We start from the raw sequence: 6,103 nt of genomic DNA, 5'->3' as shown, positions 1-6,103 counted from the left end.
TCAAAATACCTGCTTGCAAGGCTTTTATAGCATTTTTATTTATTTTTCAACAGCCGCTTCACCAAGCACACCCACAAGAAGGCCCACACCACCGTCACAGGTTTCACCAAGTGATGGTAAGTGCAAAAAGTGAGAGAGAGAATTATTGCAAAGTACACATCCAGCATCTGCATAAAGAAATATGGACCAGTAGTCTTGATGTTTTCCTGATAGATATGGACACCTAAGCCTGTGTAATATTGTCGCAACCTATAATGTTGACAAAACCATTGCTATAGTTAAGGGCCTGCAACCAGTGATTTGGTTCACACAATTATTTATATTTCAAATATAAGGTGGGTGCAGTTGGACCTACATGGTCCACACTGAAAATTGGGCTGTCCGATTTGTTGTGATGAGTGTAGCTCTGCGAGATAGGCCAGCGGAATATGATGCACAAGGTGTGCATTCTTGTAAATGTGGCTTATGTAGCCCGGATGGCTATTTATGAAATGAATAATTCAAAATCCTCCACTTTGTAAATGTCATTGCCTCTGTTCAGCATTTCATGAAATGTTCATTTTTGCAATGCTTTCTGTGATATTTTGGTCATGGATGATTCCTTGAAGATAAAATGCTTGGAATGTAAAAATCAATTATTATTCCTCTCTCAGTCGCAGAATACACATCGCTTCCAACGAAAAATGACATGGCAGCACATAGTGGTCCGTATATTAGTAGCCCTGTCATTGCACCCTGATAGCTTACTTGTGATTTTTTTTTCTTTCTCTACAAGACTGATGAAAGCCTATACCTTCGTATTCTTCCATGTCTTCTTTTTTTTTTCAGCTGAGCCTGGTCCGAGAGGCCTCCAATTTTCCAAGGAGGGCAGCAGCGCGGAGCAGACACAAGAAACGCCGAAAAGTGGGCGAAGAAAACGCAGCTCTGTGCACACCCCTCGCACCAAAAAGAAGCTGCTAACACTTCACTCACGAAGTGAAAGGTACCGCAAGGCACTCGGTCGTATGAAAAAAAGGCACGAGGCGAGGCGCGTAACACAGCAGGAGGCTTTAAACAAGCTTGAACCGGATTTGCCAAAGGACCTTTTTGAACTGCTTAAAGCACAAATCAGGCTTGGTACATTTCCAAAATAAAAATATATATTGGTCCAAACGGATGAAACAAATCACTCTCAAGTTGTTCTTTAATTCTCCAAAGGCCTCCGCTTCCTCAGAGAAATGCTTCACTTGCCACATGTGCGGACACTCAGGCGCTGGCTGGCAGACATCCCAATGACACCTGGTACCATTCCAGGTGCCATGGATGCAATAGAATCAATCATTAAAGATTGGCCTCTGCAAGGCAAAGCATGCTGTTTTTATTCGATGAAATAGCCTTGAAAAGACATTTGATGTACGATCAATCAAAAGATATAGTGATTGGCTACACATATGATGGAAACACAAGGACTTCTCGTGTGGCAAATACAGCCGTTCTAATGGCTGTGTTTGGTATATCGAGAATTTGGATGCAGCCAGTAGCCTTTGCAATGTCCTGCAATGCAACGTCAGCTCTTGCCATGCACAAGCAACTATCAGATGTAATTATGCAGCTTGAAAAAAAGGTCTTTTGGTAAAAGTGGTTATCTGTGATCAAGGGTCAAACAATGTCAGCATGTCAAGAAGGCTGATCCATTCTTTCCAGGAACCATGTGTTTTACTGTCAACAACTGCAAACTACACTTCTTGTTTGACATCCCACACCTGATAAAATGCACGCGGAATAATTTGAGAAAACACAAGCTCACGATTGGCTCCGAGGTTGTTGACTGGGCGTACATTGAAACCTTTTACAAAAATACTTGCAACATAGATCACGCCTCTAACACACCAACTGAACATCTAAAAACAAGATTGACAAAGAAGCTCAAAGAGCAACATATCTACAGGACGCCCTTTGCTGAAATAAGAATAAAGTATGCCACACAAGTATTTTGTGAATCTGTCTCTGTCGCACTCCCCACTCTCATTGCCATTCAAGAGCTTCCTCTTGATGCTAAATTTACAGCTCTGTTCACAGAAAGAATGGATAAGATTTTTGGCAGCCAGAACAGTTCGACCCCAAAAAATCAGGATGATAAGTTGCGGTATGCAATGATTGATGGGTCGGAACACCGTGCTTCTCTTGAGTCATGCATCAGTTGGATTGCCCAATGGCACTTTGGTAGTGCTCGGGACAAGCAGCCGCGCACTGTTAAAGGTTGGCAGATTAGAATCAAAGCCTTGTTGTTGCTGTGGACTGGTTTAAAAGAGGACTTTGATTTCACTCATCTTTTCACACGTTGATTGCAGCAAGATCCCCTAGAAAACTTTTTTGGAATCATTTGTCAAAAACATGGCTGCAATGAGACACCAAATGTGTACCAATTCGTGGCGGCTCTAAAACATATTTGGATTGGCAAGCTCTTCAAGCTTTCTCAAGGAAACAGTGAGATGACAACAATTGGTTTCCTCACCAACTTGAAGAGTGCATCTGCATTGTTGTCACCTAGCACACACCAACCATAAGCCACAGCACGAAGCAGGCCTCCGATCTGCTTCATCCGATCTGCAGATTCATCCGATCTGCAGGCATCTTCACAGACGATGCCACTGACATGGTATAAGAAAATGTTGTGTACCATGTCACTGGTACTCTTCTGAAGAGCTTTCTTGAACTGAGGACTAGTGAGTGCACATGCGAGAGAACACTCCTTGAAGCGGATGGTGGCTCTCTCCATGGACGACACAATTCTTTGCACTACTCAAGGAAAGTGGTGTACCCGAGAAACACCTCGGTTCCATTGCAGCAGCCTCTGAATCATGTCTGAATTACATAAAGGAATTGGATTCGGCCTTCAGACATAAAATCAACTATTGTGCACATTTTTCCAATGTGTGCAAAAATCTGGTGGAAAAGATGCTAATCCGGCAAGCTATTTTCTGTTCAGATGGCTGCACTGAGAAATTTCTTTAAATATTCTGCCGCACAAGGCTACATTGGCTCATTACATTTGTAAACAGGAACACACAAGAAACAAAGTCAAGGCACAGTGCTGCTGCCAGGAAAAAACGTAAAGTAGCAGGCTAAATTTATCCTGTGCCTTTCTAGATCATGATTATGTAAATTATATTTTTAGTGCAGCCTTCTGCACCCATTTCCTATCCATTTTTTAGATGTGTTGCACTATTTCTTTTTATGTATATATGTACATATTTTATGTATATATGTATATTTTATGCATATATTTTTATGTATATATTTATATATGTGTATTTATAATTCCGCTATGGTTGTATGTAATGCATTGACTACTTTTGCTCCTGCTGCATTACTTTTGTATTATAGAAGTTTAACCGGCTAACTTGTATTTTTTGAAGCCTTGTGTGCCCTTATCAGCATGAGTATTATGACCAGAGGTTCTGGATTGCTTTAGTATTGGGAAATGCCAACACTTCCCAAAAGGCACTGGAAAACCCAGCTCGTTCTGCTTTCTTTCTGGTTGCTTGACATGGTTTGGAAGGCAATCAAACATCCAGGGTCCCCAAAAATGCCAAAATTTATATAATGCTGACTGGTTTTTTATAAGCAGTCCTTATAAACAGTAACAGTGTGAATAATTCACAATGAACGTTGCAAAAATAGGTTTATTAATAAACAATGTAGGGGTTTTATGTCCAAAAACCATGATACAAATATTAGGCATGCAATAGTGGAGCGCTTCAGATATTTTGAGCACCTGGGGTTTTTTTAACGTGCACCTAAATCTTGCAGATGGGCATCAAGCATATTGCATCCATTGATATGCAGCCGGGATTCAATCCCACTACGTTCGGGCCAGCAGTTGAGCACCGTAACCACTAGACCACTGCGACGGGCCATGAAGGTTGAAGCATGCATGGATTCAGGTGCTCACAAAGTCCAAAGATTTTCAGCACCCAGGGGCTCTATGTGACTTTTCAGTTACAAACATCTGGTCATGACTGTTGTGTCATTGCAAAGAACTGATGGTGTCAGCTATTCACAGGCATAAAAGATACATTGATGAAGTGCTCAGCTCTGAGGATTCCAGAGGGGTGTGTGCAGAAGCTGCGACTCGGTTGACATGCATGTTAGCTTGAAATAAAAACATGCATCCATACTCACTGAAACTATTCACAATGTACTGTTTGTGTAGAGCAACTGTGTTTCTTGTTTAAGTAAACTTTGCAAACTGTGACATTCCACTTCCTGAACCAACGAATGACAATGGATGCAGTTCTTGTTGGTGACACATTATGATGAAACTATGCAGCGTTCCCCATTTGCAATTTAAGTACAGCTAAGAAAATCTTCTTACACTGTGAAGGATCCAACACGATACCTGGCAGAAAAATAATAGGGAAGCTGCGTTCAACTTTGCACTTTACTCTACTTATTTCTTTGATAAGATGCTTATATTCATGTATATTGCATGTTACATTGAGTATTTCGCACAGCTTCGAACTTAACTAATGACCTGTGATCATTTCTGTTGTGCACCAGTCACAACCACAATGTTTCCACAAGTTTCAAAGGTCACCTCTGCAACCGAGTCTAGACCACTCTTTGTTGCGTTTTTTTTCCCTTTGCTACATGAAAATTAAAGCATTGCGCGTCCTGTTCACATCACGTTAGCTTGCCTGCAACACATTTACCTGGAGGAAAACATTATCAGGGATAGCTGAGCCAAATGGTAGATTTGTCTCATTGCTTTTACAAAATAATATGCTGTAGAACTGCAGCATATTATGACGTTGATCTATTTATGTTCCATGGGTTCGTCCACATGAGCCAAAAGGTATGACTGTTAGGCGAACGTTCTGTGTACATATATGCAAAAGTATGTGTGCGTGTGTGTATATATGCAAAAGGCAATGACACAATAGAGTGAACTTGGGCGTGTTGGTTAAGCATGATGAACCGGTTTGCGTTGGCTCGGCTTGCGTTGCGTCATTATCTTTTGCACAGTATGAACCAACCATTCGAACAACTTGTTTTGTCATGATATATTTCAACGCGCGGAATTGTTTCGCTTCATTATGTTAATCATAATATACAATTCGTATTTGTACAATTATTTATGCTGATGTAGCATTGCTTTATATGCTTAGCCTGCTTATGTGATTGTATTATGCGTTTTCGTATCCTATTTATATTGTACGCGTGCTCGATGTACGCATTCCTGTGTTCAGGTTTTACCACAGCAGTATTTCGAATCTTTTTCATTTTCTTTTGGGATTATTACTGATATTATAGCCCAAATATTGCCTAAACGTGCAGCAATCGACGTTTCCTTCAAAAAAATGTCACGTGAAGAAAGTTATATGCGCTTTTTGCTTCTCGAGCGAGCGCCGAAAGCGGCTGCAATGCAGCCGCGACGGCGTACTTACATAGGCAATAAAGAGGGAAGACAGTGCAGTAGCAATTAGTGCGCAAACGCTCGAACCGACGTCGCGTCCGTGGGGCCGGCGGCACCACGAGCAAGCAAGCGACCGCAGAGGGGCGCGGCCATATTGGATTTTTAGGGGCGAAGCTTCTTAAAGCGGCACCCGTTCGTCCCTCGTAGTTATCGTAGTCGTAGTGCGCAACCAGTCGTAACGCTAGTACCAGATCTTGACCTCCAAGGTGGTGCCGGTGGGAGATTTTTCCTGTGCGTTGTTGAACAATAAAAAATTCGCAGCGTGCGCGTTAACTAAAAGCCGAATTCTTCTGTCTCTCATTCCCCATTAGCAGCCATTGGCATGTTCCAGTAGGAAACGTTAGTAGAAGTGTAAGTGTTAGCTAAAAGCCGACTTCTTCTGTCTCTCATTCACATTAGCAGCCATTGTTTACTTCCAAGGTAGTGCCTGGTGAGATTTCTCCTGTGCGTGATTAAACAATAAAAATTTTGTTCAAAACGCCGTTGATTGATGAAATAAACCAACGAAAGACGCCAGATGTTTTCTAAAAGCAAAACGAAAGAACGCCAGATGTTTCTAAAGCAAAACGAAAAGACGCCAGCTGCTTAACGAAAGACGCCAGATGTTTTCTAAAGCAATGGTTTTCTAAACAATGAAAATTCACA

The sequence above is a fragment of the Rhipicephalus sanguineus genome, chromosome 2 (assembly GCF_013339695.2).
Source record: "Rhipicephalus sanguineus isolate Rsan-2018 chromosome 2, BIME_Rsan_1.4, whole genome shotgun sequence".
Lineage (NCBI taxonomy): Eukaryota > Metazoa > Arthropoda > Arachnida > Ixodida > Ixodidae > Rhipicephalus > Rhipicephalus sanguineus.
This window is presented reverse-complemented; position numbering follows the sequence as displayed.